The sequence below is a fragment of the Tachypleus tridentatus genome, unplaced genomic scaffold (genome assembly GCF_004210375.1).
Source record: "Tachypleus tridentatus isolate NWPU-2018 unplaced genomic scaffold, ASM421037v1 Hic_cluster_3, whole genome shotgun sequence".
In the NCBI taxonomy this organism is placed as follows: domain Eukaryota; kingdom Metazoa; phylum Arthropoda; class Merostomata; order Xiphosura; family Limulidae; genus Tachypleus; species Tachypleus tridentatus.
Genome location: NW_027467783.1, coordinates 130,336 through 156,398, shown reverse-complemented (window position 1 = coordinate 156,398; position 26,063 = coordinate 130,336). Strand labels below are relative to the sequence as shown.

Here is a 26,063-nt window from a genome sequence, read left to right as displayed (position 1 = left end):
CGAAAAGCTACTCGAGGGCTATCTGCACTAGCCGTCCCTAATTTAGCAGTGTAAAACTAGAGGAAGGCAGCTAGTCATCACCACCCACCGCCAACTCTTGGGCTACTCTTTTACCAACGAATAGTGGAATTGACCGTCACATTATAACGCCCCACGACTGAAAGGGCGAGTATATTTGGTGCGATGGGGATTCGAACCCACGACCCTAAGATTACGAGTCGAATGCCTTAACCACCCGGCCATGCCGGTCTCCATCAAGTAGTAATGATGATCTTGAAACCTTCGATTAATGTTTATTTAATAATAATGAATTATTTATGCAGTTTATTTGTTTGCATCAGTACTATACACTCACAAATCTTAACGTCATGTTCAAAACTGTTTCCAGTAAATGGCTAACGAGGTCTTTAAAAACCCAGAGGATGTGATAATATGTCTATGTCTAAACCACTATATGTTAAGCGCAAAGCTGCACAAAGGGCAATCTGTCCACTACCTTCCATGGGTATCGAACCCCGTTTTCGCGTGGTAAGTTAGTATAATAACAATACTCTGTCTGCTATGTCTAGTGTCGTCGAGACCTTTTGAAATACCGATGCGCATCAGGTCGGCTGGAATGCGACGGATAGAGCAGTGGTCAAGACGCCAAGTCATCAGTTCTAATAACCACAACTGTTATGGTGTTTGATTAAATAGTTTGGGACTTTAGTAAAGCATCATTGTTGATAAGCATCTCCACGCCAGTGTGATACATGAGAACAAATATAGGTTCTTTTGTAACCTAAAACCACTTAACGTAATCATTGCGTTTCATCTCTCTTGCCTTTTCGACTACTTAAAGCTTGAAACTAGTTTTTCTTTTCTTTTCATCGAGCAACGCAATAAAACAATCGATATGGACGAAGAGATATGTTACAGCATGAGTTAACTTTCAGTCTGAACGTGTTGCTTTTAGATGTATTCGTTGTATTTACGATACGTTAAAATTAAAACACTCAAGTTTCTATGTAATTCTTTTTTAAATGTTTAATTCAGTTCAACTAAATCATTGTTTTCTTGTTTGTGAATTCAGCACAAAGCTACACAATGGGCTATCTGTGTTCTGCCAACCACGGGTATCGAAACCCGATTTTAGCGTAAGTCCGCAGACATACCACTGTGCCACTCAAATAAATCATTTTCCAATTTTGAATAATTATAAATAAAACAAACAAATCAATGCATAAGTGATCGTAGTCTCCATGTCGTGTAGACAAGATATCAACAAATAAAAGATAGTTACTACATTTTTTTTGTTTGGAATTAAGCCCGAAAATACACAACGAATTATTTGTGCTCTGCCCACCCCAGGTATCGAAACTGGGTATCTAGCAGTGTGAGTCCACAAACATGCCACTGTACGGGAGGGGGGCGTTGCTACACGAAAAAAAACAAAGAGAAACAACAAGACACACAACAGTGAACGTATTAGCATCCTCTGTACGAAAAACGAAAAGATGACAAAGACAGGATATTGAAGACAAGTGACTCAACAACATGAAAGGCTTGCAAATTCAAATTTCAGGTTAATTATAAAGGATAATTAGAAACAAATTAAGTACACTAATAGCGGAAAGACTGGTAATAATAATAAGTTAATAAGCCTAATAATGAAATAGCATAATTTATGATACAGATAGCTCAATGTGACTTTGCTATAAGAAAACACACACACGCACACATGCAGTATGATCGTGATCTGCTTGTGGGTGTGCCGGACTGTGAGTCCGAAGGTTATATTTAGCGTTCTATTACAGAAAAATTGTGCTCCGTACTTATGGACCGTGAGTGGATTATAAGCGTAATAGTCAAATCCCATTATATTATTCAAGTGAGCCAGGGGACGACTGTGGATACTGTTAAGTGGAAGATGCCTTCCCTCATGTTTTAACGAATGTTCGAAACAGTATTATACAGCGTCATCTATAAGAGGAACTTAGAAATAAATAGAACAAAATTATCGCTTGTGTATCAAATTCGGATACTTTACTTTTTTTGTACGTGAGGTTATCAAATTAAGACTTCCCTTAGGAAACTCCTATAAAGTTTTATTCGTTTACAAAGAAACTCGTAAGACGTAATTTCTCTGTCATCTCTCACACACAAAAAATATTTATAAAACTAAGGAGAGCCGATTGTTTGTTTTTTGCACAAAGCTACTCGAGGGCTATCTGTGGTAGCCGTCCCTAATTTAGTAGTGTAAGACTAGAGGGAAGGCAGCTAGTCATCACCACCCACCGCCAACTCTTGGGCTACTCTTTTACCAACGAATAGTGGAATTGACCGTCACATTATAACGCCCCCACGGCTGGGAGGGCGAGTATGTTTGGCGCGACTCGGGCGCGAACCCGCGACTCTCAGATTACGAAGCGCACGCCTCAACGCGTTAGGCCATGCCAGGCCTAACGAAAGCCGAGCATGAATGAACGTAAGTAAAAGTTTGAGACTGTATGATTTAAAACAAATATTATAACCTTAAAAAAACTATCCTAAAGTAAAATTTGAAGTAACTGCTTTATGCACGAGCATGTTTTTTATTCCATTCAATGTGACGCAAAACTCAAGTAAAAAGTATAACAGAACTAATGGATCACGTGATAGGCATGGAATCACACGCCATCTAGCGGTCATAAAAATTATCACAAAAACGTTATATTCACATTACTTCCTGTATTTTTCAAGCTTGCTATTGAAATCATAAAGAGTACAAGTTCCCATTAACCTCTTTTATTAAGATTCCTGTCCTTGAAAACACCATTGTATTATATTCATAATAAGGAAGTGGTTTGTCTCTGAGAGGTTACTTTATAAGTTTGTTAATACACTAACTGTTACGTGAGTTACTAATTCATGGGTTAGGTAATTTTATAACTGCTCTTCCACGATCGAGATAATGCTGCACGCATTTTTCGCCCTTCAGAATTATGTGAAGTTAATCCGTTTTATGCCGTAGGGCAGGACGAACGATTGTGGTACAGCTTCAGGTCAAGGACAAAAACCATATGATCTAGCTCTGCGGTCCTCAAACTTTTAAGGCTCCTGCATCACTAATTATTTCAACTTTATTTCAAGTACAAACCATTTAAAAACTAGTTACAAAAACAACAACAGAAACAAACAAATAAACTTAGAAAGAATGTGTTTGATTTCTTCTGACGCAGTTGAAGAATATGGGGTGTGATTCTTGTTAACTGGAAAGTAAGAAAACACTAGTGTGTCTCTACAAACGGATAGTAAGAATAAGTTCTGATTTGCTTTTTTACTGCTTTCGTACAAGACGCCTCCCAGTGACATTGTGGTTATTCCAAGAAATTATAACGCTAGAAATTGAGTTTCGATACCAGTGGTGGGTATAGTACAGGTTTGGTTGGTTGGAATACGCGCAAAACCACATGAGGGCTGTCTGCGCTATCCTTCTCTAATTGAGCAACAATAGATTAGAGATAACGCAGCTTAGCAACACCACCCACCGCCAACTCTTGTGCTACTCTTTTACCAACGTATAGTGGGATTGATAGTAACATTATAACGCCCCCACGACTGAAAGGGCGAGCATGTTTGGTGCGACGGTAATTCGAACCCGCGACCCTCAGATAACAAGTCGAACGCCTTAACCCACCTGACCATGCCGGGCCAAAAGCGAAAGAACGTGCAGGAAACTGGTATTTTTGTCAAGGCTGGTCATGGCTGGTATGAGAAATTTATGAAAACAGAAGGTTTATCATTACGGCGAAGGACAACAATTAGTTAAAAATTGCTGTCAGATTTTAAGGATGTGGAAGATGGAACACAAAATCACATTCTTTTGCACAATAGTGAATCACGCGTTGATGTTTTAACTTCAGAATGGCCCGGCATGTCCAGGTGGTTAAGGCACTCGACTCGTAATCCGAGGGTCGTGAGTTCGAATCCCCATCACACCACACATGCTCGCCCTTTCATCCGTGGGGGAATAATAATGTAAGTCAATCCTACTATTCGTTGGTAAAAGAGTAGCCCAAGAGTTGGCGGTGGGTGGTGATAACTAGCTGCCTTCCTCTAGTCGTACACTGCTGAATTAGGGACGGCTAGCGCAGATAGCCCTCGAGTAGCTTTGCGCGAAATTCAAAAACAAAAGACAAATATAATGGGAAAACCAGTTCCACTAAACGAAACATTTTCAATACAAAGAAGCCTTTGAGGAGTGGTATTTCTGAAGTCTAACTGACAAGAATTTCTGGCTTTTTCTTTTTTATGAGACGAAAAAACGTCTTGTGGTAATATAAAAACACATCTGGGGCTGTACCATTTTTGAAACAACAGACCGAAGAGAGAGTATTAAAACATACATGTGTTTGGTTGTAGGCTTAGAATGACATAATTCTAATAATCTCTGATGCAGTGATTCTCAACCTGTGTGCCGCGAGAGATTGGCAGGTGTGCCACAGTGTTTTTGAAACACATTCAACTTGCTTGGGATTTTACAAGCAAGTCGAACACATCAGTTAATAAAAGCTACTATAGAGACACTCTGAAACCTTCCAAAACATTTGATGGTTTTCATTGAACTCGAGCACTGAGAAGTTCATACTTAAATTCCATTCTCGACTGCAACAGTTCGACTTTTAGTTTAATTGTGGAGCAACAAGCGCTTCGTGCGTCATAAATGACGCATCAAACAATCAACTTGCTTTCTGAAACACGTTCTCATTCTGCGGTAAGCTACAGCTACTACACTGTAGGTAGGAATTTTTTATCAACTGTAGAACTTCGTGCTCATTGTGTATGAATTAGCTTTTCATTTATCCATGGAAAAATATTTAAGTAAGTCTAATGCTGCAAAGGAGAACGTGTTGAATCAAATGAAAGTACAAAAACGAATACATCGAATACGATTTTATCGCTTTGGAATCGGAACATTCTCAATCACCATTCTGCCTACTCTGCAATGCAGCTTTATCGAACGAGGCGCTTGTTCCTAGCAAATTGAAGAGACACTTGGAAACAAAACATTCAGCTGTGAAGGATAAACCAAAAGAATACTTCGAGAATCTCGCGGCTCAACAACATGAACAATCAAGGAAGCTTGTGAACTACAAGAAGCTGCCCGAAAAAGGATTTATTGCAAGGTTGCTCAATTTTGGCAAAACGCAAGAAAGCGCATACGGAGGCCGAATCAGTCATTGCGCCAGCGTTAGCAATCATCGTTGAAACTATGCTTGGAACGGATGCCGCCAAAGAGGTCAAGCAAGTTCTACTGTCAAATGACACAATTTCGCGCAGAACTGTAGACTTGTTGTCGGGTTTGGAGGATCAAGTTTGCGAACACTTCGAAGTGTCTGAAGATGAATTGTCTCTTCTATGGTCTCTTCAAGTTGATGAATCCACTGACGTTAGTGGAAAAGCTCAAGTTCTGGCTTTTGTTCGATTCATAAAAGATGGAAAAATCGCAAACGAATACTTATTTTGCAAAGATTTAAAAAGTACAGCGAAAGGCCAAGACATTTTCGAGTTGGTGAATGAAAACATTTTGCTCTTCAAATTACATTGGAATAACTGTGTCAGCATTTGTACCGATGGCTGTCCTTCAATACAAGGAAAAAAGAAGGTATTCGTCACTCTGGTGCGCCAACAAAATCAAACATTAGGATTGTTCACTGCATGATTCACAGAGAGGCGCTCGCCTCACTAATCGTTGCCGAAAGATTTGTAGTTTGTTATGAATTAAGTTATTCAAGTGGTGAATTTCATCAAGTCTCTGCCACTTCAATCTCGACTTTTCTCTGTGAGGCGATGGATTCAGACTACACAAAGCTACTGTGTCCAACTGAAGTTCGATGGCTTTCGAAAGCAAAGGTGTTAAAGCGTCTTGTCCAACTAAAAACTAAAGTAATTTCTTTCTTGGAGGTTGAGAAAGCAGGTTTTTAATTTTCTTTTCATGATGAGATCTGGTGGCTGAAGGCTCAATTTCTCTCCGACTTGCTTGACAAATTAAATTATCTGGACTTAAGTCTCCAAGGTCCATTTAAAAACATCATTACTGCAACGTCCAAACTGAAGGCCTTCGATGAAAAGGTGACGCTGTGGAATAATAAGATCTCGAAAGGAGTCCTTGATTGTTTTCATTCTGTTAACGAATGTCCGTCAAAGAAGAAAATTGTCCCTCAAATTCTGAACACATTAAGCGACCTACAGTCCGCACTAAAACATTACTTCCCGTCACTTGCTGTCGTCGAATATAACTGGGTGACCTATCCATTCGGAATCAACGAGACAACAAATCTTACAACTGAGGAGGAAGAACAACTCATTGATTTACGAAACAACAAATTTTATCAGTCTTTGTTTCCCGAAAAGAGCTTGGATGAGTTTTGGATCTCCATTAAAAATTCATATCCTGCAATCAGTTCAAAAGCAGTTGAAGATCTGCTTTCATTTGCATCTTCGTGGTTTTGCGAAAGTGGATTTTCAGCATTGACTGAAATTAAAGCCAGAAAGAGAGAGAGGCTTCTTACAGTCGATGATGAAATACGAGCTTGTTTATCTACGTTAGAGCCTCGCTTCAATTTGATTTGTTCTCAGAAGCAGGCACAAGCGTCACATTGAAAACATGTGTAAAAATAAAAAGTTTTGATTTTTCTGCTATACCACAAAATCGTTAAAAAGCCTTAGAACGACACTCACGGCCAAAGCAAGCGACAGTATTGTCAATGTGCAGATAACATTAATATCGCTTGCTCTGGCCGTAATTTTCGTTCTTAAGCTTTTTAAGTTAACTATTCTGTGTTATGTGTATCTAAACGTGATGCACAATGACATTATTATCGCTTGCTTTGGCCGTGATTTTCGTTCTCAGGCTTTTAACGCTTGCCGTATAACGTGTACCTAAAAAATCGTTAAGGCTTTCCAGGTATGCTGCGAAACTCTTCAGATTGTCGTAGTGTGTCGCAAGTCAGAAAAGTTTGAAAACCACTGCTCTGATGTATTATTATTAGAGCTAGTTTGTTTGTTTTTAACAAACTGTACGGCAAATAGTGTAGAGCGGTGGACTAGATACATTTGTTACCACTGTTAATTAGCCAAACTGGCATCTCGTTAACTGCCATAGGCAAGTTTTTGTTTGTTTTTTAGTGCTTGTCAATTTCAATAGTGCTAGACAAAGTGTTGAGAATTTGTTACGTATTAATGAAAAGCATATAGCTTTAAGTTTTGTGGTTTATATACATTTCAAAGTTCGAAAAATAGCGTTTATCAAACTGCAATTTACAATATTTCGTTATTGGACACAATTTCCAAGTAAAATCCCTGGATGGCATGTGATCCAATAAGCTCTTAGCCAGGTCTGGAAATGAGGAAAGTATTTCTTTTTGGTCCAAAGTGGAACTTTAGTTTCCAGGGACGAAAAGAAAAATCTGACCTTTATTTCCATTGTAAATAAATAATTCTGATAAATTTCCTCTGATAATAATGAAGGTGCTATTTCCGCAAGCAATTATATGCTGAGAAGCCATCATTAAAGAAAAGAAAAAAATTAAACGTTACTAGGCCAGAAGAACTCCGATGGGCGTGGGAAGGTTCGTTTGCACCCACTCCCAGAAACATCTTGGCTACAGAACTGTTACATGAGGACTATACTTATTAGATGATCATAGAGTCGTAAATCGAGGGAGAGCTCTGGTCACGTGACCATGTGACGACATGGGAGAAGTCGCCACCATTGTTAAAATGGGAACAGACGCCCGAATATCACTGACGAATAACTGCTAACTTTTCAAACAATGCCCAAGAGTTGCGTTTGCTTTAAGTGTACAAATAAGCGTTATAAAGGGTCTAAGAAATCTCCTTCAGTAAGTAACTATTCACATTTATGAACTTTACTTTCAAAATGAAGGCTTTGAAGCTCGAGCAGTTGCAAACTGTCGTCTGCTTTGCGTCTGTTAAGGTCCAAACTGTATTGTAATCTACTAATTTCTATTAGATCTATTAGGCTATACACCGCAGGCCTAATTAAGATATTGGACGTCAGAACTGAGTTTGATATGGTACTGATTTAGACTGAGGTATTAAATATATCAGTATTTAGGTATGAATAAGCGATCAAGCAGCCAAATCATGAATGGCAATGGCTGGTGGTGGAAATTAGGCACAAACTAACCACGTTTTTTATCCCAATGCTGTTTTTTTTTTCTTGTCCGATTTTAAAATTTGTAAAAAAGATTTTATATAGATGTAGCAGAGAGATGTCGGAAAGTGTATCCTCAAAATCAGTTACATCATTTTTCGGTTGATTTGATGGTTGAATAATGCAAGTCGTGAAGGATTTCAGGCATCACAGGGTGCGCAATGAATACTGTCAACACTTGTTAATATTTTTGAAAAAATACAATCAATGACTTTCTAACACATATAAAATACATAATAATAACTACCTATGTTTGTTACTGTTTATAGGATATGCACATTTAATTTCAGGTCTGTTTAAAAACTGAGATAACAACAAACTACCAGTGGTCTTCTTCGTAAAAACCAGCTGCAATCACAAAACTTAAAAAGTAGTTTTCATTTGTTTCCAGGAGTGCAACTCCTGGAGAGACACAAAAGAAGATGACATCTTAAGTTATGAACCGAGACCTCTTGCAGTGCCTACCATCTTTCCTGGTCATCCTCGACATTAGCAAATTGTACAGTCATAAAGTAGACCACCTCCAATAAAACGAGATGCTGAAATCAAGGAAACATGCCAAGAAGAAAAAGAAGACACCTAGTGTCGAACATTTCACTGTTCAACTGTCCCAGTGGAAGATCAGCTTGAAGCATCTGAGGACAAGCTAAAAAAGTACCAGATGATTTTGAGAATATGCAAGCAATAAATGAAAAGGAAAACTGAATATATCGCAAAACTGCTACAAATCCTAAAAGAAAAGAATCTTCTCACCAAAGCGCAAGTTGATTTGATGTCACTAAACGTCAGAGATAAAACTCTGAATCTTACTGAAAATGAATTGTAGGCAAGTGAGACTGATTCCAAGGGAATGCGTAACTCAGATCGTCTCAAACAATTTCCAATCACACTTCATTTTTATAGTTCACAAGCATATAAATTTCTACGAAGCTACCTGGCACTACTGCATGTGACAACTATTAGACAGTGGTGTTCCAGTATAAATTGTGAGTCTGGCTTTCTCAAAGAGATTTTGAATCACTTGAAGGAAATGAGCAAAGATACGTGAGACTGCATGCTTCTTTTTGATGCCATGGCAATCAAGAAAGAAATTGTTTTCAACCCAGCTACGAAGAAATACAAAGGCTTTGTTAATTTTGTCCACTTTCAACTATCTTGTGGGGACTTTCTAGCAACTGAAGCACTCGTTTTCATGGTGGTAGGATTGTGTGGGCGATGGAAGTATCCATTTGCGTACTTCCTAGTCCGTTACTTCCCAGGTGACATTCAAGCAGAAATTATATGACAAATTGATAACTGCTCCAACCAATGCTGGACTCAAAGTTCATGGTGTAACATGTGATGGATCGTATGCAAATCAGACAACAGCCTCAATGCTTGGATGCTCTCTTATAAGCAGTGTTATTCTACCCAACTTTCCACATCCAAATCAAACACATGCAAAAGATAATATTAATTCCATATTTGATGCATGTCACATGCTTAAACTAGTGAGAAACTGTTTTGCGATGCAAGAAATCATCATTTATCAAAGTAAAGAGATTCGGTGGTATTATACTGAGAAGCTTCATGATATCCAGCTGTCAGACAATCTGTATTTAGAAACGAACTGCCTGCCAAACACATTTTGTAGCAATATCACAAAATAAATGTCAGATTTGCAGCACAAACACTAAGCAGATCAGTGGCAGATGCTACTGACTTTCTATGTGAAGACCCTGTCATCCGAATTTCGTTGACAGCTGGGAAACAGCAAACTTCATCAGAAGAATGGACAAGCTATTTGATTTATTAAATTCCAAAAATCCTGCAGCTGGTGGACAGAAGGCTCCCATGAAGTTAGGAAATTTAGATGCAAGGTTGAAGTGGCTTCTGGAAATGGTAACATATATATCAGAGCTCGAAGACTTGCAAGGCAATAAGCTTTGTACGGGTAGAAAGAAGACACCATGGATAGGGTTTATGAAATACTATCCTTTCAATTATTGATATATGCAATACTCTTCTAACAAGGGTCTGCAATGAATTGTCTTATGCGTGTACTTACAAGGTCTCTTAGGATCACATTGAAATGCTGTTCAGCAGGGTACGTCGTCGTGGTGGGTAGAACAACAACACCAACACTGTAATTCAAGTATGCTCTGAGAGCCATTCTTGCAAAAAAATTACATAATGCCATTAGAAAATGCTAATGTTTCCATTGAAGAGCTTACTGCTACCTTATTCCGTAAAGTACCATCAGAAGCTGTGCTAAAATGATGAACACCTTCAGAGATTTGCCGATACACTGTCATCTCCCTCAGAGTTACGATCACGCACTTCATTATATGACGGGATATATTACAAGACATATTATAGCAGACTATAAATGTACTCAGTGTTGTGTAGCCTTGTATATAAATGACAGCGTACCTTCACCCAGCTCGCTCACAAACAGAAAGGGCAGAGGAAGTCTTACTGTGTCAAAGACCGACAGATTTAACATTGTGAAAATGACAGATATAAGTTTGGGGTAAATAAAGTGTAAGAGCAAAACTTAAAACCTATCATTAGCACTGAAAGTGAATTTCATAAATATGTATTTAACAAAGGTGTGTGTGTGCGCCAATTATATATTTGTTTTGTAATACGGTAATAAACTATGCCACCAGGTTTGGAAAATACATGTAGTTGTAAAATAGAATAACACTCATCAATATAGATCTGGAACGATATATTCTGATATATCTTTACCTTTTAGAGAACTCTTGTGCAAGAGGGTGCAATGAAAATCTCAGTGAATACAATTCAGCGTGTGGAACATGATGTCCTTTCAAGTGTTTGCCTGTCTGTGTTCAGTGCTCTGACTGAACACTATGCTGATCATGACCCACTGAAAGAACATGATCACGTCACACCAGTAGACTATTTTGCAAAATAATCGTGCATCACCATGGTCGTTTATTTGCAAATCGATTTGTCAATGACTGAGGGATCTCTTGTTTTCATGAACTGGCAAAGACTTTTATTCTTGCATAGGTGTTGAATCTGTATTTCCGACAGAGTAATGATTAACAATTTTATACAGTAGTTCATTTGTTATACAGTTATTAAAATCAAAACTGTGGATGTTGAAATCATGTTTTTTCTATTATTGTAAACTGTCATAATTCGAAAAACTCCAACAAGAGCAAATATGAATATGTTATACGTGTATATTAAACTAATTACTGTTACGAAATACTCGATAATCAATTAAACTATTTAAAATGTTATATATAATGTATTCCTTTCATGTATGAGGCCCCAAGCGCATCATACATTTACGTCTCACTCTATCAATTTATGTAAAAATTGCTAAACCGTGTTTAATGTTGTTATATATATAATACTGCACAGCAATGTGGCACTGTAAAAATGATTTTATATTTGACATATACAACATTCGCACACATAGGACGTACAATGTAGTAGTAATATTTGAAACAAAAGAGATACTTAATTAGCAATGCTGTCAATTCAAAATTACAAAAATCATTTGTCAATAATATATAATTATATACACTTGTACTATATATTATATGTTTTTAATTCAGCTGTGTTGTTACATAGGTGTTTCTGTTGTTCTGAAGGTCCATACATTTACTTGTAGTTTATGTAAATTCTTACATTCTGAAATTAACATAGCAAAATTTAATAAATCTTTGACATTGTATGCATATGATGTAACTAATGCTAGTTTGCATACCTTCCGAATAACAGTGCATATTATGACTTATTTTTCAGTAATATACATCTAGGTCTGATTATGTTTTCTTTGCTGTAAACTCTCGAAATGTACGAGATGTATTAAATTGAATAAACTACTCAAAAAAGTTATTGACGATTTAAAATAGCTAGAACTATGTATGATATGCTAAATATCTCGACTAACCACAAGTCGAAATTACCGCTTGGATCGTTTTACGATATATCAGGCATGGCAGGTTTCCGGGTCATAACAGCGAGGGCCGAAACAGCATATTAGTCTTTATCATTTTTTTTATCTTCATGTCCATGTAATATCGGCTTCTATAAGTTAAATGGGAATTAGCGCACAATGAACGGAAATAGCGCCCAGTCGCACATGTTGAAGCTTACGAACCATAGGGCCTAAATTCACCACTGGGCTTATAAAAGTCTGCAGATGGGAGCTTTCAATGTGGAATTTGAACATTTTTATATTCCAGACTGTCTACAATGCTTTTCAGTCACAAAAGTAGTGGAAATTTATTTGTTGAAATATATATAACCTTATTGGCGAAATTAGGCAGTATGGTTCGTACTCATACGTAAATATAGACTAAATTTCTACGGTTTGTTTTGAATTTCGCACAAAGCTACTCGAGGGCTATCTGTGCTAGCCGTCCCTAATTTTGCAGTGTAAGACTAGTCATCACCACCCACCGCCAACTCTTGGGCTACTCTTTTACCAACGAATAGTGGTATTGACCGTCACATTATAACGCCCCCACGGCTGAAAGGGCGAGCATGTTTGGTGCGACCGGGATGCGAACCCGCGACCCTCAGATTACGAGTCGTACGTTTTAACATGCTTAGCCATGCCAAATTTCTACGAAACCAGGTATGTTATGAGGCCCACCGAGCGTTATTCAATAATAAGGCTGGCAGTTAACCGCGCAAATTTACTTCATGCACGCGATTTGCTTCATAATTGCTATAATCGCAGACATGTTTAGTCAATCATATAGTTTTCTCAGGAAATTCTCGCTCCCTTTGAAACTTACATGTGCTAGTGTGTTGGTTGCGTGTTGTTGACATTGTTCCCGTTTTGGCGGCCATTTTGAAATCTCCATTACGTCACAGTCTGTGATTGGTCAATGTATGAGGGTGCTCCCTCTCTGTTTATAATTCTATGTAGCTGACCTTTCAAGCTGCCATACTTTTCATACCTAGTAAAAGCCTGTTAAAATTTTGAAAATATGCAAAAACATAATTTTTAAAGGCGTAGTACTCCTTAGCTGGCTCGAGATAATTAATAGCAGTATATGTGTGACACTGCACCACAGTAGAGTTCGTAACAATTTAAGCCACAGAATACTTTACTGGATTTTTCCATAAGAACTAAAAAGAATGAATGCATAACAGCATTCCAATTATGCTTTTTTTATTGTATGTCGCTGCTGTAGAGATCTCATCTGATCTGATAAGCTCTGCTGGAGTCTTAGCTGGAGTCTTTTCAGTCTTAGCTGAAAAATGTTTTGTACCAGTACTTCCACATAACAAACCAAAAAGTCTGATTACACGATCGATTTGTGTCGAAAGTCATAATAAGATTTCTGAAAAATCGATCATGTGACCATTTTGTTTTGTAGTTTCGTGCGACAAAATTTTTTCAACTTCGAAACTTTGTCCTCCGACACGATTGTCAAAAACATTGACGAGTGCTGGACTAAGTGTACTGATATCAATAAGGCATGTATTAAAAACTAGCTGAAATGACCGTCCCCTGGACGAAAGTTATGTAAAAACATGATTTATTGAAGGTTATTTTAGGACATAAAAAGTTGCTCCCCTTATATGTAATTGTTAAAAACGCCCATAAAAACTGCAAGACACAAAATGTGAAACTGCCAATTTGCAAGTATCTCTGCATGGACACAATAAACCTTCGTGCTAAATTAACATGGGCAAAGTAGTGGTAAAAAGCGTAAAACGCAAAACTGAAATTTTGTTTGTATTCATGCACAGGCCTAAAGAATCTTTATACCAATTTTGGTGAAGATCCATCCACGTCCTGCGAAGTAGTCACATGGACATACAACAGACAGTACTATTATATTTATATATATGAATAAACAAATCAGCGCATGAACATTACACAGCGAACACCCATGCATATATAATTCAGTTTGACATAACTTTAACTTTTGTTCCTTCAAAAACTTAAGTTATAGATATAATTATACTAAACTTGTGACCATATAATCTAGTTAATAAAACTAATACGCCATTTACGTGTGTGTGTACGTTTGTACTATGTCATTTAAATAGATTGTCATGATATAAAAAACTGTTTAGTGTACACATTATTGATTAATTTATTTTGAGTGAATATTTTATAATTGTTTAGTTCTGTTCATAACAAAAAAGTTAGAACCAAATATTTTAAAGTAAATGTTATGAGAAGTTTAGTTATTTAACTCGGTAAGAGCTGTTCATTTTGTTTATAATTCATTGATGTAGAGATTATAACCCATCGCGCGAAATTTATTGACATCGAGAGTGTATAGGGAGCAGACGAGTTAGTATTAAACATGTATTAGATGAGCGGGAAGCAGCAGTCTGATGAAGGTAGAGCAGACGAGAAACTAAGTCATATAAAAGAGACATTCAGACAGAGAAGGAAGGCTTAACGATTGATATATACTAAAGTTAGACTAACGGTGTTAAAATGGATAAGAATAATAGTTTATTTCATCAAAGAGAATTCTAAAGTAATTTAAACTGCTTGTGTGAATTTTGACATAAGGTGGACCATTGTTTGGAAGTAGGCCTGTATGCAAAAAGTAGACGTTTGTTGGAAGTAGGCCTAAACACGAAAAAGGAGCAGATAACTTTCAACGTACAGGATATAACCATGGTAACTCGACGAAATGTAAGTGAACAATGCTTGGATAATAATACAGGGTGGCCTGTAAGTCCCTACCCATCCATATGTTATTATGTTACATTCAATTACGCATGTATTATAAATTTGTTTCTTTTTTTTCAGAGAAATATGGCCGATGTAAGCCCATTTACACTTGAAGAGCGTACTGTGACAAGTATTATGCAGCGAGAATGAGGGACAGCACACAGATACACTGGATACATAAGATATATGGATGGGTAGGGACTTACGGGCCACCCTGTAGTGAAAAACAGTTCGGCTTGTCAACTGAAATTCTAAAGCAATTGAATAAGCCTTCGTGGACTTTTGACAATAAAAAAGAGAACTGTATAGCGTTTATGATATGCTGTGATCACCTATAGTGTAAAAAATGTGTTGTTCATATGTTTAATTAGTTCTGAATATATATATTATTTTGAAAAGAAGCAAAGTGAGTGCGGCTCATTTATTTTTCGATTTTATCGCCAAGAAGTCACAGACACCTACTGTAGAAAAATTTTGAGCCCAGTAACAACACAGTATATATTTCTACTATTAAGAAGTGGCGAACAAATCCTTAACATCAGGTACAGATCGTTCATTTAAAGTTGACATGGACTATGCTATTTATTATACTACATGTAATATATAGTATATCTCAGAATTTGAAATGCTTACTGGAGGGATTTAGACATTTAAATCAGGATCGCATTAACCATCGCGCAGTGCGCGTGGCCCCAAACGATGAGGGACCCAACTGACTATTCGGACTGTCAGTTTGACTCTCTCTTTTTTCGATAAACTTTCATATTTTATCTGTTATTTGGTCAATTCTGATTCAATACAAACTAGATCGATTTTACTTATCTCGTAACCATCATAAAATACAAAATCAAAATTATCATTTTTTATCTTTTAGAATTACTTCATATTGTAGCAGAAAACAACATTTTCTTACACAAAATAGTTTAAAACTTCTGTTTAACCTTATACAACTGTTTATAATTAAATGTTACTGTTTTATTGCCTTTTGGACCGTAATTTTAAAATTCCACCAAAAGAAGTGTCAAAATATGTGGTAACAGGAAGCAGATGCTACTGTATCCAAGTTACACGAAGCTACATATATCTATATATTTCAAACTAAGCATATTTTAACCGGTTAATGCTGCAGTTTAGGCCTAAGCACAGAAGCTCAGTAGAGTAGTATATTTATCAATTAGTGTGTTATGCCTTGTAGTCGTAGCCTGTTACGAAAGATTATAACAAATTTTAGCTTGCTGGACTTAATTTGGCATTAATTTAAGGATTATCACTTGTACATCATTAAACTAACAAATATTGTACTGGACATATACAGTCTATAAGCAGTCATTTTAGGCTTATAATCCGCTTAATGCTCTTTGGCTTTAAATCTCGGAAGTAAACTCTTGTAAGTTATGCTTATGCAATATGTTATAGGCTTAGCATTTAATGATATATCCGTCATTACACTATGGATATTTATCAGTTTAGAATTAAATACAAAGCTACACAATGGGCTATCTGTGCTCTGCCCACCACGAGTATCGAAACTCGGTCTTCAGTGGTGTAAGTCTGCAGACATACCGCTGTGCCACTGGAGAGGGGCAATATTTATCAGAATGCAAACTCAAAAATAAAAATAAATATTAGAGGAATTTATTAATTTATCCTTATTTTTTAAAATCATATCTACAGAAGGTAATTCGCAAACATACATAGAGTTAAACACTTCTATATTCTTAATTTCTTCTACAGTAGGTAATTCTCTCTATATACTTTTTTTTACTTAGATTAATTCGGATTTATTAGGTTTCCTGACAACAGTTACTTTAAGAGAACAGTGGTAAGTCTACAGATTTACAACGTTAAAAACAGGGGTTCGTTTCCTATCGGTGGACACAGCAGATAGTCCATATGGCTTTCCAAAAAGAAAACGCACTTTAACAGAGACACCTACAAAACAATTGAGAAAATTTTCTATTTAATGTGTACTGTAGTTCTTATTATTCATTATAATACCGTTATTACATTAATTTACAATTTGGTGTTTTTTTATATATTTTTTTTCGAAATTCGTTCAAAGCTAGATGAGGGCTATCTGCGCTAACCGTCCATAATTTAGCAGTGTAAGACTAGAGGGAAGGCACACAATCATTACCACCCACTGCCAACTCTTGGGTTACTCTTTTACCAACGAATAATGGGATTGGCGAGTATGTTTGATGCGATGGGCATTCGAACCCGCGACCCTCAGATTACAAGTCGAATGCCTTAACCACCTTTCCATGCCAGGCCTTACCGTTGTTTTAACATTTAATTGCAAGTACGACGCCATCACGCTATTAAAACTTAATAAGGTCTAGTGGCATTATTTATTATTTAAATAACATAATAATAAAGTGAAATGAAAATTAACAAATATTTTAGAAATTTAATATTGAAATGTGTCGTAAGTTTTTTAAAACCTTGCTACGAATGAAACTTGCTATCTGGGAACGGCTGGCTAATTTTAGGGTAATACTTAAACTAACGTCAGTATGAGATTCAGTTCCGTATTACATGACATTCAGAGAAGAACTCTCAGATGGCGAAAAGCAACTACAGACCCCTTCAATTTGTAGTCTAACTATCTCTTCAGATACCAAATTATCACTAATTCCTCAGTCAATACTTTTGTTGTAGCAGCTCATGAGAATATGAGGATTAAAGGAGAGACGTCCCAGAAATCCCGAAACACATGCAGATTATGATGTATCTACGCGCAAGGAGGAGGCACATATTTATAGATAGGGTTGGGTAACAGAGGCATGTTTTTGTGAAAGTCAATGAAATTCGAAAATATCTCTGTAACTCTGAATTTCAGGTAAGGCCAGAGTAATGTTTGTAGCAAAGCCCACTGACATAGCTATGTACTGGTTATAATTTCTTCACGAAATCATGACAATTCATTAGCTGAAGCCTTAAGTAGAATAGAATAAATTACGCTTACGTGTAAACTCGCTTATTAATGATAACGTTTACATGAGTTTGTCAGGCCTGTTTTAACACGTTTGCTGCTACGTTCCCCACCGGTGGGTCACAATCAACTTTTAGCTTTGGATCACGTTATAGTCGCTGGGTCACAGAGAATTATTTTTCAAAGCCAAGTTTCTCTTGTTACATAAGAGTTTGAGGTTCTGCTCCTTTGCACCTCATGAATATTTAATTTTATTCTATGTTTAATTTATTATGTGGCAGCGGACTTGTTAAGAACCTTTATCAATTCCGGTCGCACCAAACATGCTCGCCCTTTCAGCCGTGGAGGCGTTATAATGTTACGGTCAATCTCATTATTCGTTGGTAAAAGAATAGCCCAAGGGTTGACGGTGGCTGGTAATGACTAACTGCTCTCTCTCTAGTCTTACACTGTTAAATTAGGGACCGCTAGCACAGATAACCCTTGTGGAGCTGTGCGCGAAATTAAAAATAAAACAAAAACAACAAAATGTGATAAAATGATCCGAGCTCCAACTCTAATTATGGGCATTAAAATCGGCACAAAATATCATGTTACAAGCTGGTGAGTGGTGATGACTAACTGCTTTCTCTCTAGTCTTACACTGCTAAATTAGGGACCGCTAGCATAGATAACCCTTGGGGAGCTTTGCGCAAAATTAAAAAAAAAACAAAGAACCTTTACATAAAGCCTATAGCGCGATGAACTGAGATATGATTTACAAAGTAATCCACTCAGAAGTTCTAAAAACTCAGAATGAATAGATAGATAGCATAACTCTTACCTCTCCCTTTAACTTTTTGTAAAATTTGATTTCTGGTGACATATAATATCACTGCACAACAATGTTTTTGAAAAGTTTTGCTTCCTGAAGAGTTTTTGCTGATTGTGACAGGTACCTGGTGGGTATGCACAAATATAGTTTTGGTTTTGCTTCATCACGTAGGAACTCTGAGAAATAGACATTTAACTGTTTACCGGCAATAACGTATTTAATTGCGTTTATGTTTCTAATACGCTATTAAGTTCAACATAAGTAAAAGTGTTTTGCTTCTGATTTTCGTTTGTATTCAATGTCTGGTGCATCATGTTGCAGTGTCCAACAGTAGTCAGCAAGCATTGAAGGATTCCAGCTGCCCTGATATCGTTTTTCCATTGTAGCAAAACTGAAGATTTCGATGAAACGGTACGTGTTGGGCAAATTTGGATGTGATTTTCGTGATCAGCAGCCAAAAATCTATAAGAAACACCCAACGGTGTTCAAGAAGCAAAAACTTTGTTGTGCAGTGTTATACAGAAGAAAAAAATAATTCAAACGGTAGCTTATGAAATGTTGAGACAGTTGTAGTGATTGTACACGCAAGGTAGATAGACAGGCACAAAGTCTTTTATAATGAAATTACATATCAGTAATAGTTGTGTGACACAAAAAGGTTGGCCACCCTCCATACTGAATGTTGCCTTTTACGAACGAAATCAATATGGTCCGTCTGGTCATCATTTCAATAAATCAGGGTTACAACACAAGTTTAAAAAGTGCGAATTTAAACAATTCATTTAACGTGGACTTAAGAGAAACAAAAGTTAAAATAAAAAAAAGCAAGAAGTGGACTTTAAAGTTGTTGGTTAATTGGAATTACAATATAAAAACAGCTGCTTTGCTATACAACGGCTATCGAACCCCTGCTCCATTTAGTTCACACTAAGGGCCAGCATTTTGAAGGACAACGCTGCTTCAAGTAGTATGCTCGGCCTCGAATAGAATCAAACTTCACCCTAGTTACAAAGTATTCGACCCGATATCCCGTGATGGTTAGGACATTCGACTTCAATCTGCGTGATTTTAATCCCTTCACAGAAAATATTCCCTCTTTCAGCTGCGGGAACGTTATAAGTGACGGTCAATCCATTCTTCGTGGGTAAGAGTAACACACAAGTTAGCGATGGGTGGTGTTGGGTAGCTCTTTCCTTCTAATCTCTTACTTCAACTATTAATAAAAAGAGTGTTAGAATTTTTTAAACAAGTCGTTTTGGGATGTCTTTGTTTGTTATACAAAGCTATACAATGGAATATCCTGCTCTGTTCACCATGAGTATCGAAACTCTGATTCTAGCTTTGTAAGCTGTGAGACTTATAACTGAACCAGTGAGAGGCTTTTGGGGTATCAAATACAAATGTTCGATAAAACGTGAACTATTGGATCCCCTGAAAACATTTCTGTCTGATTACCCAAAAGCACCTCACTGGCTCAGTCGTAAGTCTCACTGTTTACAACGCTAGAATTAGAGTTTTAATAATCATGGTGGACAAAAGCAGGCTATCCCATTGTATAGCTTTGTATTTAATAACAAACAAACAAACAAAGACATCTCAAAACGACTTGTTTAAAATTCCAACACTCATTTATATTAATAGTTGAGTAAAGATAGAAAGATAGCTACCCAACACCACCCATCGCTAACTTGTGTGTTACTCTTTACCCACGAAGAATGGGATTGACCGTCACTTATAACGTTCCCGAAAGAGGAATATTTTTCTGTAAAAAGATTAAAATTCGCAGACTGTAAGTCGAGTGTCCAAACCACTGCGGACAGAAAGTAATAAAAACTGTGTACTTACTGTCCGCAGAAACTAAATATTTGTATACATGTGGTTTATCACGATCTCTAATACGTTAGTGGTACTGAACTGACTCTCGCCGTACTATCGTAAGTTTAACGTAATTATTAATAATGTAATCATTTACAAACATCAAATTATATGTTACATATTACTTTCTGGGCAACCACTTTTGCTCACATATGCAGAATTTATCAAAATCGTCCTTGTGATATAATTACTTTAATTTCGCTATCTAGTGACGACAAATGAAACGACTTTAATTTACGCTGTACCTTTTATTAGGAATATGTATCAGTTTGTCCTTGTTTGTTTTTTTATGAATGCTTTTATAGAAATATTCTTCTAACGTCGTCTAATTGGATCGACCATAATTAAAATAATTTGAAACATTTATTTTGTACGTCAGCATCTTGAAGAGAAAATAAATGGCACCAAGTTTGGATTGCTGTCTTCCTTAATGGTTAGAAGAATGCAGGAATGTCTAGTCCAAATAATTATATAATTTAATGTTAGCACATACAAATTTCTTTTTCTTTTAATACAAAAAAGTTATATTAGAATTTATACAATAAACAAATACCTTACTTTCAAAACATTCAACCTCTTTTTTTTTCCCTGTAATTCATTTTAATTTTCGTAATTGCAGTTCAGAAACTCTGAAAAGAATAGACTGTTCTAATTTAAAAACGCCCTCTAATGTAACTATTTTTGTTCACAACAGGAAGTTAAAACAGTTTACACTCAAAGTATTCAGTTGCAGTAATAAATGTATACAAAAAAAAACCCTAACCTGTGAAAAAAATCATAATATTTGAAATAGCCAATTAACCATTTAGATACTACTGGGAAACGAATAACTAAAGTACAATGAACAAATGACTGATAAATATCGAAATATGAGTTAAGCCTAATTAAGGACTTTAAAAGAACTATTTGTTTGTTCGTTTATTTTGAATTTCGCGCAAAGCTACACGAGAGCTAGCTGCACTAGCCATCCCTAATTTAGTAGTGTAAGACTAGAGGGAAGGCAGCTAGTCACCGCCAACTCTTGGGCTACTCTTTCACCAACGAATAATAGGATCTACCGTAACATTATAACGCCCCCACGGGTGAAAGGGCGAGCATGTTTAGAACGACGGGGAATCGAATCCACGACCCTCAGATTACGAGTCAAGCGTCCTATCCACCTGGCCATGCCGGACCTTTTAAAAGAAAATTGAGCTATTGAATTTTCAGGATTAAAAGAAAGTTTGATGTTTTATTATATGCACAATCTACGACTAATAGGATCAATACTCGAAAAAATACCGAGTACAAATACTAAAGTGTATACTTTAAAGAATCGTAGACGCGAATTTGTTAATACATTAGGATGACAGTGCGTGTAAATACAAAAATAATGACACCAGCGTTTAAAGGTATACCTTTACTTGTATAAGATTAAGAGAAAGAAAGAAAAAAGTTGCATGTTTCAGTGGACAACAAAATCCGCATGCAGGTTTCGGTTCCTGAAAATGGTGGGTCATGTTGTCCTCTGAAATTTGTAGAGCAGGTGTTTTCTTTTAACCTTATAAGTTTATTATATACATGATACGCTGATGTCGAGATTTTTCTCTTGTCCCCAAAGGGGAGGGAAGAAGGTCGAGTAAATGTGTGTATGTCTGTGTTTCCGTGCACGTATCTCGAAAACTGATAGACCAATGCACATAAAAAAAAATTATACAAGATGAAAAAAGTGAATGTGGGACAATCCTCCCCAAATTTGGTCCAGATCCAAATTTGGTTCACTTTGAAGCATTTTTTATAATGGTGGTGATGGGGCATTTTCGCGGTTTAAGGTTAATTACTCTGTAAAGTATGAATGGACAAGTACCAAAGTTTATGGATACTTTGAGGCTGCGACACCTCAACATACTACAAAAACTGATCCGAATCCTTGATCATTCTGGATCTGAGAAGGATTTTCTGAGTTTTCGACGGCGAAATTTGACGTAATCCAACATAAACTCATACAATCTTGAAAAAGAAGCGGCGGGGCGAAGGTATGAATCTCTCTGATTGCTCTTGTGTGTTTTATGGTAATTTTTGTTGTCATTAAGGGAATAATAAATTATACAAATGTATGTGTGTGTGTATATTACAAGGCTGATAATAAACCGATTTATTCAAGACGCCCCCAGTGGCAGAGTGGTATGTCTGCTGACTCACACCGCTAGAAACTGGGTTTCGATACTCGCGGTGGGCGAAGCACAGATAGCCCATTGGGTAGCTTTGTGCTTAATTCTAAACAAACAGTATTCATGATATTTATTAGACGCAACGCATGGAGGTACAATAAAATTAAAGGTATCCAATTTCTTTTATAAATTAGAAGCTACATAAAAAATAAAACATAAAAAATATTTATTGGTGTGTGTGTGTGTGTGTGTTTTTATAGCAAAGCCACATCGGGCTATCTGCTGAGTTCACTGAGGGTAATTATTTATGGAAGGTAAGGTAACTGTTGTAAATAGTCCTACCTCTACTTTAACTTTGGAACAACAGATCTAAGCAGTGACTTCAGATAGTTTTTGACTCCTGTATGGTATTCTGAGATTGTCCTGATTTCCCTGGGAATAGATTGTAGGGTGAGCAAAATAACAGGGAGATTTGACGGAGCAACGACTGTGTTTTCTCAGCTTTTGGCTGAGTTTTTACACAAAAGAAAGAAACTGGAAACAAAACAGCAACCACAGTTTTTAATACAACAAAGTTTTACACTAGAACAAGTGCTCGTGCTCGACTGGAAAGAGAGAAACTTGTTTGTTTCACTAGAGTACTCTTTAACTCAGAGAGATCTCTCTGTCTTTTGAGAATCTATCAGTATCCAGAGCTGTACCAAACTGATTCATAATGCAACCTGGCAAAATCTATATGTCAATATAGATTATTTCAAAACGTAGTTATCTCTGAAGTCAAGCAAAAGGTATGTATTGAACAGATAAAATACAGTAAAGCCTGACTAAGGCGGAATCGCACGGGACCGAGTAAACTTTCCTGCTTTTACAGCTTTTCTGGCTTAGACACAGTGAACACGCATTTCCTTAATTATATATAATTTTGAGCAGAACGTTATACTTGCTTGACTCAAGGGAAGTAAGATATTTGTGAATAAAGTTATTATACTGTTTATGCTATATTTATTAGAATAAGAACAAAAATAGACAGTCAAAATATGCATAGGTACACAAAATCTTAATCAAATTTATTTGAAGCGTCCATTTCAACTATTCCGTTTTTTTTTATGTGGGCTTTTTCATGCGGTTAAAAGGGAACGCCAATTCTACGACCTTTTCATGAAGTTCATTTTCCACCTTTATTTTTTGCATACAATTTGATATAACTTAACACTTGCGATGAAGTAGGAATTTCTATTTCCTCACTATCTTTTCCATTTTGTTCATCTTCTGAAGCTCTCACACTGTTACCATCTTGCGATTCTATTATAGATTTTAAATCAATTTCAACAGTTTCTGTTAAAACATTCTTGTCAACGTTCACAAAACTTTTCGCGTTCACAGAATCATCTGCATCAATCTTCTCAGAGTTTGGATTTCACTAGAATCGTCACAACAAACAACTCCTCCATAATCTCCACCACTATCAAGAATAAAGCCACAGTTTTGAAAGCACTTTATTACACATTCATCTTTTATACATTTGATTGAATGACTTAAAAATACAATTGCATCTAACACGTCAATTTTCATGGTCATTTCAGATGCTCTCTTACAGTCGTCCATGTTTGCAATAATATGCTGAAACATCAGTTTTCTGTATTTCAATTTTATACACTGTACGAGGGCTGTTCAAAAAATATGCGGACTGACGTCATAAAACAAAATGTACTTTATTTAGAAGTTACAGGTCTGAGACCCCTTCAAAGTACTCTCCTCCCCAACGCACACACTTATCCCAACGGTGTTTCCACTTGTTGAAACAGTCCTGGTACGCTTCTTTTGTAGTGTCCTCCAGCTCCTTCGTCGCATTTGCCTTAATCTTGGGAATCGTCTCAAATCTTCTTCCTTTCAAGGGTCTTTTGAGTTTGGGGAACAAGAAACATCGCAAGGAGCAAGGTCAGGTGAGTAGGGGGGTGGGGTGGAGAAGAACAGTGATCGAGTGTTTGGCCAAAAACTCACGAGTTTTGAGACACAAATTTCGCAGCAACGCGGTGCATCTTCAATTTTTCTGTCAAAATCTCGTAACAAGATCCAACTGATGTTCCACACTCTTCAGCAAGCTCCCTGACAGTCAGACGTCGATTTGCCCGCAACAAGGTGTTGATTTTATCGACGTGTGGGTCGTCAGTTGACGTGGAAGGACGTCCAGGACGCTCATCATCTTCAATGGACTGTCGACCATCCTTAAAACGTTCATGCCACTTGAAACATGCCGTACGATTTATAGCAACATCACCGTAAGCCGTGTTAAGCATAGCAAAAGTTTCAGTCGCAGATTTTCCAAGTTTAATACAAAGTTTCACAGCAAATCGTTGCTCCTTCAGGTCATTCATTCTGAAATCCGCTAAACGAGAAAATCGCACTTCACTTAAAACCGCGTAGCTAATACACAAATGAAGATATCTGCAATCGGGAAATGGCGTCGTAATCAGCTGATCTGTGCAAACCTAGCGACACCAAGCGGATTCCCCTGGAACCAACTGGAGCCGCGCAATTCAAACAGTCCGCGTATTTTTTGAACAGCCCTCGTATAATTCCATTATCTAGTGGCTGTAGAACTGATGTTGTACATGGAGGTAAAAACACTAAACGAACATTTGAAAGTTGAACTTTTGGGTGACAAGTTGCACTATCTAAGAAAAGTAGAATATTCCTATATTCTTTTTCCATTCTTTTGTTTAATTTGTTCAAAAATTCCTCAAATATAACACTTGTCATCAACACTTTATTATTCGCTTTCCATTCTACAGGAAGTTGATTTTTCTTTAAACATTTGAAACCGCGCGGATTTTCACTTTTACCTGTTACCCATGGTTTCCCTAGTTTTCCATCGGCAAATGCGACCAGAAGTTCAGTCAATCATTCTTTCAAATAATGACGGCAGAACAAAGAACAGAATATATTTAACCAATACTTACTGTAACAAAATGTCAGATAATTTATTAATATTTTAAAAAAATTATTAATTAAATAAAAAATTAATACTTAATCAAAAACAGTTTTTCGCCTTACTCAGGTTTTAATCCTACTAGTTAATAGACGAAGAAGGTGAAAGATAGTTTTCCGTCCGCTTTACGCAAATTCCGCCATATAGAGGGACTTTTATAACAGAAATCTTAAGATAATGTTGCAAAATGTTAATATTTCCGACTTGTACAGATGTCCGCCCCGTCTTCCGGCTTAGAGAGGTTTTACTGTATAATAATACGTGTACATGTGAAAACACCCTCAACGTGACCTATGTCCACTCTCATCTCAATGTCAAACCTTTTGAAAATCACATAGTCCATTTGAGTTGGTAATTTTTTCTATTTATAATTTTGTTTGTATGTTTCATTTGGCATAGCCATATTGAACTATTTGATGTGTTT

The 26,063-nt window shown here is 36.8% G+C and overlaps 1 long non-coding RNA gene across 1 annotated transcript; it reads left to right on the top strand.

The window, feature by feature from the left end:
- The first annotated feature begins 14,423 nt into the window (after positions 1-14,423).
- On the top strand, positions 14,424-15,275 carry LOC143243654 (uncharacterized). Its single transcript, XR_013024694.1, has 2 exons — positions 14,424-14,837; positions 14,955-15,275. It is a non-coding gene; the product is annotated as an uncharacterized LOC143243654 (long non-coding RNA).
- Positions 15,276-26,063: the final 10,788 nt, after the last annotated feature.